General features: G+C 38.0%; 1 non-coding gene across 1 annotated transcript; it reads left to right on the forward strand.

The window, feature by feature from the left end:
• The first annotated feature begins 325 nt into the window (after positions 1-325).
• LOC148577774 (small nucleolar RNA R71) lies at positions 326-433 on the forward strand. The gene has a single exon (XR_015904673.1). It is a non-coding gene; the product is annotated as a small nucleolar RNA R71 (small nucleolar RNA).
• Positions 434-11,316: the final 10,883 nt, after the last annotated feature.

Consider the following 11,316-nt stretch of genomic DNA (forward strand, 5'->3'; position numbering starts at 1 on the left):
AATCAAGATGTAAGTGAATATCTACCCAAAACTAGCTTATTTCCTAAGGAAATGCATGAAACTACCCTAAAAACAGTAAAGAAAAGGTCAGTGAAACTGGCCAAAATGCCCTGGCATCAACTCCTTTCCTCTGAGGCGTCCTATTACTCATAGGATTCCTTTCAGAAGTGTACATGAACTGGTTATTTGCAACCATGTCAATGAGTTCTTGAGCTTCTACAGGCGTTTTCTTTAGGTGAATGGATCCACCTGCAGAATGGTCCAATGACATTTTAGATAATTCAGATAGACCATCATAGAATATATCCAGGATGGTCCATTCTGAAAGCATGTCAGAAGGACACTTTTTGGTCAGTTCCTTATATCTCTCCCAAGCTTCATAGAGGGATTCACCTTCTTTTTGTCTGAAGGTTTGAACATCCACTCTAAGCTTACTAAGCTTTTGAGGAGGAAAGAACTTGGCTAAGAAAGCTGTGACCAGCTTATCCTAAGAGTTCAGGCTATCTTTAGGTTGAGAGTCCAACCATATTCTAGCTCTGTCTCTTACAGCAAATGGGAAAAGCATAAGCCTGTAGACCTCGGGGTCAACCCCATTGGTCTTAACAGTTTCACAGATCTGCAAGAATTCAGTTAAGAACTGAAAAGGATCTTCGGAGGGAAGTCCATGAAACTTGCAGTTCTGTTGCATCAGAGAAACTAATTGAGGTTTCAGCTCAAAATTGTTTGCTCCAATGGCAGGGATTGAGAGGCTTCTTCCATGTAAGTTGGAATTTGGTGCAGTAAAGTCACCAAGCATCTTCCTTGCATTGTTATTATTTTCGGCCATGTCTCCTTTTTCGAAAACTTCAGTCAGGTTTTCTCCAGAGAGTTGTACTTTAGCTTCCCTTAGCTTCCTCTTCAGAGTTCTTTCAGGTTCAGGATCAGCTTCAACAAGAATGTTCTTATTCTTGTTCCTGCTCATATGAAAAAGAAGAGAACACAAAAGAAAATATGGAATCCTCTATGTCACGGTATAGAGATTCCTTATGTGAGTAGAAGAGAAGAATAGAAGAAGAGAAATTCGAACACCAGGAGGAAGAGAGGGTTCGAATTTTTAGATGAAGAGAAGTGTTAGTAAATAAATAAAATAATTAGAAAGAGATGATGGGGAGAGAATTTCGAAAATTAAATAAATTAAAATAAAAGTATTTTTGTTTTTAATTTAAAATTAAAGTTTAAAATTCGAAAAAAGAAAATTAAATTAAATTAAAGTTTAAAATAATTAGTTAATTAAAAAGGAATTTTGAAAAAGAGGGAAGGGTATTTTCAAAAATTAGAGGGAGAGAGTTAGTTAGGTAGTTTTGAAAAAGATAAGAATCAAACAAAAAGTTAAGTGGTAAATTGAAAAAGATTTGAAAATCAATTTTTGAAAAGATAAGAAGTTAGAAAGGATTTTGAAATTTGATTTTTGAAAAAGATATGATTGAAATTATTTTGAGAAAGATTTGATTGAGAAGATATGATTGCAATTTATTAAAAAAAAAAGATATGATTGAAAAGATATGATTGAAGAAGAAATTAAAAAGATTTGATTTTGAAAAAGATTTTGAAATTAGCAATCAAAAAGATATAATTGAAAATTAAAAAGATATGATTTTGAAAATTAAAGCTGATTACTTGACTAACAAGAAACAAAAAGATATGATTTTAAAATTTAAAGATTGAACCTTTCTTAATAGGCAAGTAACAACTTGAAATTTTTGAATCTAAAAATTAAATGTTAGTGATATTTTCGAAAATATGAAGTAAGAATAGGAAAAATATTTTGAAAATTAAATTTTTTTTAAAAAAAATTTCGAAAATATATAAAAATAAACGAAAAAGATTTGAAAAGATAGAATTTTGAAATTGAAATTTATGAGTAAAACAAGGAAAGATATATTTTTTATTTTTGAATTTTTAATGATGAGAGAGAAAAACACTAAATTGAAACAGAACATAAAAATTATGAATCAAAATAACTAATGCATGCAAGAACACTTTGAATGTCAAGATGAACACCAAGAAAATTTTGAAGATCAAGATGAACAACAAGACTTATTTTTGAAAATTTTTTTAAGAAAAGAAAAACATGCAAGACACCAAACTTAGAGATTTTTCATGTTTAGACACTATGAATGCAAAAATGCATATGAAAAACAACAAAAGACACAAAACAAGAAAATATGAAGATCAAACAAGACTTGTCAAGAACAACTTGAAGATCATGAAGAACACATGCATGAGTTTTCGAAAAATGCACAAATTTTAAAAACATGCAATTGACACCAAACTTAAAATTTGACTCAAGACTTAAACAAGAAACACAAAAATTATTTTTGATTTTATGATTTTATAATTTTTTTGGATATTCAAAAATTATTTTGGGAAAAACGAAAAAAGAAATTTTTTTTTGTAATTTTTCGAAAATAAAATTAACAAAAACAAAAAGCTTAAAATTAAAATAAAATTACCTAATCTCAGCAACAAGATGAACCGTCAGTTGTCCAAACTCGAACAATCCCCGACAACAGCGCCAAAAACTTGGTGCGCGAAAATCATGACGGTTCATTCCTTGGTAACGATGCTGAAAACTTAATACGCACGTTCATAATCTTAGTTCTTTGTCACAACTTCACACAACTAACCAGCAAGTGCACTGGGTCGTCCAAGTAATAAACCTTACATGAGTAAGGGTCGATCCCACGGAGATTGTCAGCTTGAAGCAAGCTATGGTCACCTTGTAAATCTCAGTCAGGCGGATTCAAATGGTTATGGTGAATTGATAATTAAAATATAATTTAAAATTTAAAATAGGATAGAGATACTTATGTAATTCATTGGTGAGAGTTTCAGATAAGCGTATAGAGATGCATTCATTCCTCCTGAACCTCTGCTTTCCTATTGTCTTCATCCAATCATTCATACTCCTTTCTATGGCAAGCTGTATGTTAGGCATCACCGTTGTCGATGGCTACATCCTGTCCTCTCAGTGAAAATGGTCCAATGCGCTGTCACTGCATGGCTAATCATCTGTCGGTTCTCGATCATACTGGAATAGGATCTATTGATCCTTTTACGTCTGTCACTACGCCCAGCACCCGCGAGTTTGAAGCTCGTCGTAGCCATCCCTTCCCAGATCCTACTCGGAATACCACAGATAAGGTTTAGACTTTCCGGATCTCAAAGATGGTCGTCCATGGATTCTAACTTATACCACGAAGACTCTGATTAAGGAATACCAGAGATACTCATTCAATCTAAGGTAGAACGAAAGTGGTTGGCAGGCACGCATTCATAGGTTGGGAATGATGATGACTGTCATGATCATCACATTCATATTGAGGTACGAATGAATATCTTAGAATCGGAATAAGCTTGAATTGAATAGAAAAACAATAGTACTTTGTATTAATTCATGAGGAACAACAGAGCTCCACACCTTAATCTATGGTGTGTAGAAACTCTACCGTTGAAAATACATAAGAACAAGGTCCAGGCATGGCCGAATGGCCAGCCTCCCAGGGAGGGTTCAATCATCAAAACATGATCAAAAGATGTAAATACAATAGTAAAAAGTCCTATTTATACTAAACTTGTTACTAGGGTTTACAGAAATAAGTAAATGATGCAGAAATCCACTTCCGGGGCCCACTTGGTGTGTGCTTGGGCTGAGCATTGAGCTTTACACGTGTAGAGGCTTCTCTTGGAGTTGAACGCCAGTTTGTAACCTGTTTTTGGCATTTAACTCCACTTTGCAACCTGTTTCTGGCGTTTAACTCCAGAATGCAGCATTGAACTGGCGTTGAACACCAATTTGCGTCATCTAAACTCGAGCAAAGTATGAACTATTATATATTGCTGGAAAGCCCTGGATGTCTACATTCCAACGCAATTGAGAGTGCGCCATTTGGAGTTTCGTAGATCCAGAAAATCCACTTTGAGTGCAGGGAGGTCAGAATCCAACAGCATCTGCAGTCCTTCTTCAACCTCTGAATCTAATTTTTGCTCAAGTCCCTCAATTTCAGCTAGAAATTACCTGAAATCACAGAAAAACACACAAACTCATAGTAAAGTCCAGAAATGTGATTTTTAATTATAAACTAATAAACATATACTAAAAACTAATCAAATTATATTGAAAACTATGTAAAAATAATGCCAAAAAGCGTATAAATTATCCGCTCATCAGTGGGCGTATGAATGAAGCTAGGGATCAGAGAGATGGCGGGGGTGTGGTTGCGGTGGTGCTGGGAGAGGGCACGACGGCGTAGGGTAGTGCGGCGGCGAACCTTGGTGGCGGCAGGGATGGTTTGGTAGTGTTGGGTTAGGGCAGGGGTACAGGTAGGGGAGGTTAAGTGAGGAAGGAAGGGAGGGGGGTGGGCGTTGGTGGTGGGAGGCACGGCGGTGAGGGCGCAGTGGGGGTGGCTGGCCGCGGAGGGGGCAGTGGTGGTGGAGGGAAGAAGAGAAGAGAAAGAGAAGAAAGAGAGGGAAGGAAGAAGGGCGGGTGGTGTCGCGGTCATCGCTGGGTGGTCGAGGGTGGAGTGGCGGGTGGAGGTGGTTGGCTGGGAGTGGTGGTGGTTGGAGGGTGGGTTGTAGAGGAGAAAGGAAGAAGAAGGGGAATGGGGGGTGCGACGGGTAGGGTTTTGCGTCACTGGGGGTTAGTAATTTTGAATCCACGCGTGCGCGTGGGGCACGCGGTCGCGTGGTTAGGGTGGACGAGGGTTGACGCGATTGCGTGAGTGACGCGATCGCATGGAATGGGTAAAAGGGTGAATGACACGGTCGTGTGAGGCATGCAACCGCGTCGCTGGAAATGGTGCTAAACGCACAATTCCAGCGTTGTTTCAGCGCAACTCTCTGTCTCCTTTGGGGTGTTTGTGCAATCCACGCGACGCGAACGCATCGCTCATATTTTCGCGTGGGATAGGTTTTGTGCAAGTGACGCGTTCGCGTGATGGACGCGAACGCGTGGGCCGTTTTTGTGCTAAACACACAACAGCCGCACGATTCCAGCCCAGATTTCTGGATGTTGGATTTTTACGCCGATTTCCAGATCACGTGGCCGCGTCAATGACGCAGACGCGTGGGGGCGTTTTTCGCAACTGACGCGAATGCTTAAGCGATGCGATCGCGTTGCACGCCTTCCTCTTTTTTTTTTATGCAATTATGCAGTTATGCAGTATGTAGTGCTAATGCAAATGCTTATGAATAATATCCAGGTTCAATGATAATAAAACAATATAAAAGTAAACAAAACGAAATAAAATGGAAACAGGAACGATCATACCATGGTGGGTTGTCTCCCACCTAGCACTTTTAGTTAAAGTCCTTAAGTTGGACATTGGATGAGCTTCCTGTTATGGTGGCTTATGCTTAAATTCATCCAGAAATCTCCACCAGTGTTTGGAATGCCAACAGCCTCCGGTGTCCCAAACTAGGCATGTAAAGCTTTTGAGCAGCTTCAAACAGATTCTCAAGCTCCTGGGGTGACGAATATCAGGATATTTTCCAGGATCCCAAACTTTGCTTTTAAATCCGCCTTCGTCTTGATCTATATTTTTCCATCCGGGCGGTTTAGAAATTAGATTCTCACCAAGATGACCAAACATCTTCCGAGATCCATTCGATTGAACATGATACCAATCCATGCACTTCGAGTTGGAGCGTGGAACCTTATTGAACCTTGTGCACCAGCTCTGAGTACGAGCCATTTCCCTCTTACTCTTAAAGCTGCAGAGAGCTCTAAGCTGGCCATCTGTTTCAAGCAAACCGTATTCAAGTGGAAAAAGAAAGTTAAAGGTTAAGGATTGTACCCACTTGAAGTTTGTATTGGGTGGTAATGGCCTTGGGATAGGTGTTTCCAGTGGTTCTGTAAGGTCTACTCCCTTGTAATCTTCTGCGAATTCCTCCACTTCCTTGCAAAATTCTTCAAATGCAACCACGTCTTGATCAAAGTCTTCGACATCTTCCGCATCACTCAAGTCATAAATTGGAGGTTGAAAAAAATCTACCTCGACATCATCTTCGTATTCACTTGGATAAGGTTCTTCAATCTCAGAGAATTCACTCGCGGATGCAAGTTTATTACTAGGAGAACTTAACTTGAGACTATCAGCATCAAGGAAACATGCATCTTGGGTCATTCCATCTAGTTCTTCATAAAATACCTGCTTTGCGGTTTGTGCACTATCCTCCTTAGCATCAATTGTAACGTCCTTGACGGAATTTTTCACAACTCTGGATTCCCATGGAGGTTCAGCATCTCCTAAATCTTCAATAAGTACTTCTTCTTCTTGGATAATTTGAGCTTCCTCTAATTGTTCCAGAACAAAGTTATGCTCATTACTGCCCACTGGGGTTTCTAGTGTCTCCTTCATGCTACGTTTGTCATTAGATTCTCCACATAAGACTATTGGAGTTCCTTGAGGGTCTAAACATCTGGAAGATAATTGATGTATTGCTTACTCCAGCTGATGAAGGGTTGTATGAAGTTGATCTACTGTTTCCTTGAGGCGAACCTGTGATTCTTGAGGTGATGGATTTGGACATGGTACATAGGGAAGTGGTGGTGTTTAGGAGTAATTGGATTGGAATTGGGATAAATAAGGATCGTATAGTAGTGAATGGTGAAAAGGAACTTATGAGTGTGGTGGTTCAAAGTTATGTTGAGAGGATGGTCTATAGGCACAGGGTGGGGCTTGTTGGTAGTTACAAGGTTGTCCACCATATCTATCAGCTTGGTATGCATTGTAGAATGGTCTTTATCCATGATATCTTGGAGGGTGTTGTTGCTTAAAGGGTTGATCAAATCCTCTTGGCTCCATCCATCTTTGATTTCTCTGACCTTGATGCATGTTCCTGCTATAACTTCTGTTCCTTTCAACAATATTAGAACGAAATTCAAAGCGAGAGGGGTGAGAATTCATAGTAGCTAATAAAAAAATAAAAAAAGGGAAAATAAAAAACAATTAAACAAATAAAAGAAAAATATTTACAATAACCAATAATAAGGCACACGATTGCAGCTCCCCGGCAACGGCGCCATTTTGAAGAGAGAAACTTTTGCGTGGTCTAAAATTCAGAATAAATTCCCGTTGCAAGTATAGCTTCTAAACCAACAAAAGTTCTTTCTTACAAACGTTTTGGTTGTCACAGGTAACAAACCCCTTTTTAAATTGATAACCGAAGTATTTAAACCTCGGGTCGTCTTCTCAAGGAACTGCAGGGAGCTATGTTCTTATTATTGGTTATAAGTTTTGTAAATTGGGGTTTTGAAAGTAAGGAACAAGTAATTTAAATGACAAATAAAATAAATAAATAACTGTAAAATAAACTCTTGGCAAGGTATGAGAACTTGGAAGTGCTATCCTAGTTATCCTTATCAATGGTGATGAGAATTGAGTTTTAATCCCACTTAGTTAACCTTTACTAAAGCAAAGGAAGGTCAAGTGACTAATTAGTTTGATCCTCAGGTCCTAGTCAATTCCTAAGAAAGGACTGGAGTTTATTGAAGTTCAATTCAATTAGCAAAGACAACAATTATCAATCACGTTGAGTTTGATAACTCAAGAGTTGCCAATTAATCAACCAAAACCAAGAGGAAGAAAATGCAAATTATTAATGTAAATAAAGGAAAGCAATCATAATTCTGAAATACCTCAAATTATATTAAATAGAAAATTAAATCTAAACATGAATGGTTCATAAGCCAATTTGGCAACAAAAGTAATTAATGGAAAGCATTAAAATATCTGAAAGTAAAAGGGAAATATAAAGTGAAGGAATGTTGAACCTGACAAGGAGTTGGAATACTAAATTGAAAATATAAGAAATCCTAATCCTAAAACCTAAGAGAGAGGAGAGAACCTCTCTCTCTAAAAACTACATCTAAACTATGAAAAGTGAATAATTGGAGATCTCTCTTTGAATGGATGTATTCCCCCACTTTATAACCTCTAATCTGTGCCTTCTGGACTTGGATCTAGGCCAAAAAGGGTTTCAGAAATCGCTGGGAGCGTTTTCTGTAATTTCTGGTGCGTGGCATCTGTCACGCGTCCGCGTGGGTCACGCGGTCGCGTCATCTGGAATTTTCCTTGTCACGCGTTCGCTTCGGTCATGCGTCCGCGTCATTTGTGTTCTGCTTAAGGCGCGCGTCCCCGTCAGTCACGCGTTCGCGTCGCTGTCTTTTTGCACTGGGCACGCAGCCGTGTTGTCCATGCGTTCGTGTCGCTGCCAGTTTCTTCAAAAACTCCATTTTGTGCTTTCCTTCCATTTTTGTATGTTTCTTTTCCATCCTTTAAGTCATTCCTGCCTTAGAAGATCTGAAACTTCTCAACACACAAATCACGGCATCGAATGGTAATAAAGGGTAACTAAAATAAATAATTTTAAAGCATAGGAAACATGTATTTCACATATATCACATAATAAGGAAGGGAAAGTAAAACCATGCAATTTACCTGAATAAGTGAGTGAAGGATTGAATAAATCACCTAAATTGAGCACAATACATATCATAAAATATGGGTTTATCAATCGCTCTGTCTCAACAGCCAATAGTCTTTGACTAATCGTCGACTTGGACTTTATGATTATCGATGATTGTTGATGACAAGTCATCTTATGCTTGTTTTACAAGCATTTTCACTTGTTTCATTAGGTTTTATGCACTTTCTTGCACAATAAGTGAGTGATTGGAGTGGAATTTGATGGTTATTTTGAATCAATCAAACATCATTTATTTTACACAAAATCATTAGGTTTATGCTAGAATTAATTGATTTATTGAATGATGCAAAGATCTTATAATTTTGGTGAGACTTTGATTGGTTGTTTGGTTGCTCAAAGGTGAAGAAATGAGAAAGAAAGGGAAGCAATCAGGGAAGCGTTACGTTCTCTTTGTGAACGCCACACTCAGCAACGCTTTTGGGATAGCGTTCACTTTGGCAGTGAACGTGGCGTTCACTTTGTGAACATTTTAGTGAAGTTCAACCAAGGGAGCACTAAGCAACGCTCAATAAGTGAACTTGGAGTTCACTTAGGCAACGCTCAAGATGGGGAGGCACGCACCAAGGAAGGCTCAGCAAAAGGGTAGCGCTCAAAAAGTGAACGCCACGTTCACTAAGTGAACATTTTCGGGAAAATGGGCCAAGGAAGAAAGGCGCGCAACAAAGAGAGCTCTCAACAAGTGAACTTAACGTTCACTAAGTGAACGCTAGTAGGAGGCAATTGGCACGTGAGGAAGCATGCAAGCAAATTGAACGTGGAGTTCACAAAGTGAACTGAACGCTCCACTGGAGCTTCACAAAATGCACCCTGACCCATGCCACCAAGTAAAATTTTGGATCCATTTCTTCACAAACCCAAATGCCCATTCCAAAGTGCTTAGTGACTGAAGTAGAAAGTGTATAAATAGGAGCAATTTTGATTTGAGAAAAAACCTTTTGAACTTTTACTTCATTTTTTTGTTTTACTTTACTTTTAGCTCTCTCATTTATTTTTTTTTGAATTTAGGAATTGGGGATTAGATCTGAGTTTTGTTTTTTGTTTTCATTTTCTTTTCTTCTGCACTTTTATTTTATGTTTTGGGTTTTGAATTGAGATTGAAGAACTCCACTGATTCTTGATCTGAGAATCATCTTTTGCTTTTCTTTCATATAGTTATGAGAATTGGAGAATTAGATCTAAATCTTCTTCTCTGTTTTCATTTTATTTCTTCTGCAACTTCTTCTTTACTTTTTTTGGTCAAGAGAGTGATTGAGATCTAGATTTGCTTTCTGTTTTAGTTACTTTGCTGAAATTGTCAATTTCTTTTTAGGATTTCATAATTGATCTAAGTTTTCTTGCTATTTTGTTTCTTCATGCAATTTTTCATTTCTGTTTTGGTTCATCTGCAATTTTTCTTCATCTCATAGTTCTTTAGTTTACTGCACTTCAATTTTCTAGTTCAATTTGAATCCCAACACCCAAATCCCTTTTATTCTTCAAGCAATTTACATTTCCCAGCAATTTAGATTCAGCAATTTAAGTTTCTTGCACTTTAAGTTTCAATCATTTACCTTTCTTGCAATTTAAGTTTCAGCTCTTTTACTTTCTTGCTCTTTAAGTTTCTGCAATTTACTTCTTCTGTACTTTAAGATTCAACCAATTTTCATTCTGCACTTTTTGTTTCTTGCAATTTTACTTCTGTTAATCAAGTTTCACTCAAATAATCAAATATTCGCTTAACTAAATTAATCACCTAACTAAAGTTGCTCAATCCATCAATTCCTGTGGGATCGACCTCACTCTTGTGAGTTATTACTACTTGATGCGACCCGGTATACTTACCGGTGAATTTGTGTAGAATCGTTTTTTCCCTTATCAAGTTTTTGGCACCGTGGCCGGGGATTGATATAGATTGATAGTTGTTAAGTAGGGTGATAATCTAGAATAAGCACTTTTTCTTTGTTTTTGTCATGCACAGTAACTGTTTGAATATTTTTTAAGCTAACATTAACCTCACTCTAGCAGTATAGTGAATTGCTTTTAGTTTCTAATTTTGTGTGTGTTTTATGTCAGGAGGAGGAAGAGGTGAATCCACATCTTTTGACCTTGACGAGAGAAACCTCTGAAGACTAAGAAGAGAAGCAAGAGGAAATGGGGTAATTGGTGAAGAGGACTCAGAAGGAGAAAATAAAAAAATGGAAGGGAATGCCCCAAACCCAGCTGATGGTGTGGCCAACAATAATGGCCAGCCTCAGAGAAGAGTCTTAGCTTCATACACTATCCCCAACCCAAGGAATTGTGGAAGCAGCATCTTAACACCCAATGTCCATGCCAATAACTTTGAACTCAAGCCTCAATTGATTACCCTGGTTCAGAATAACTGTCAATATAGAGGAAGTGCTGCTGAAGATCCAAACCAACACCTCTCTGTATTTTTGAGAATCTGTGAGACTGTCAAAACCAATGGAGTCAACCCTGACATCTATAAACTCTTGTTATTCCTATTTTCACTGAGAGACAAAGCCACACATTGGTTAGAAACCTTCCCTAAAGAGAGCATTACCACTTGGGATGATTTGGTTAGCAAATTTCTAGCCAAATTCTATCCATCCCAAAGAGTCATTAAGCTAAAAACTGATGTGCAAACCTTCAGACAGCAAGAAGGAAAGTCATTATATGAAGCTTGGGAGAGGTATAAGGCTCTGATCAGAAGGTGTCCAGAAGGAATATTCAGTGAATGGGTGGAATTGCCGAATTTCTATAAAGGCTTGTCCTTACCTTCAAGGAAAGCTTTGGATTATTCATCAG

Source organism: Arachis ipaensis, chromosome B1 (genome assembly GCF_059453495.1).
Source record: "Arachis ipaensis isolate K30076 ecotype BB chromosome B1, ASM5945349v1, whole genome shotgun sequence".
Lineage (NCBI taxonomy): Eukaryota > Viridiplantae > Streptophyta > Magnoliopsida > Fabales > Fabaceae > Arachis > Arachis ipaensis.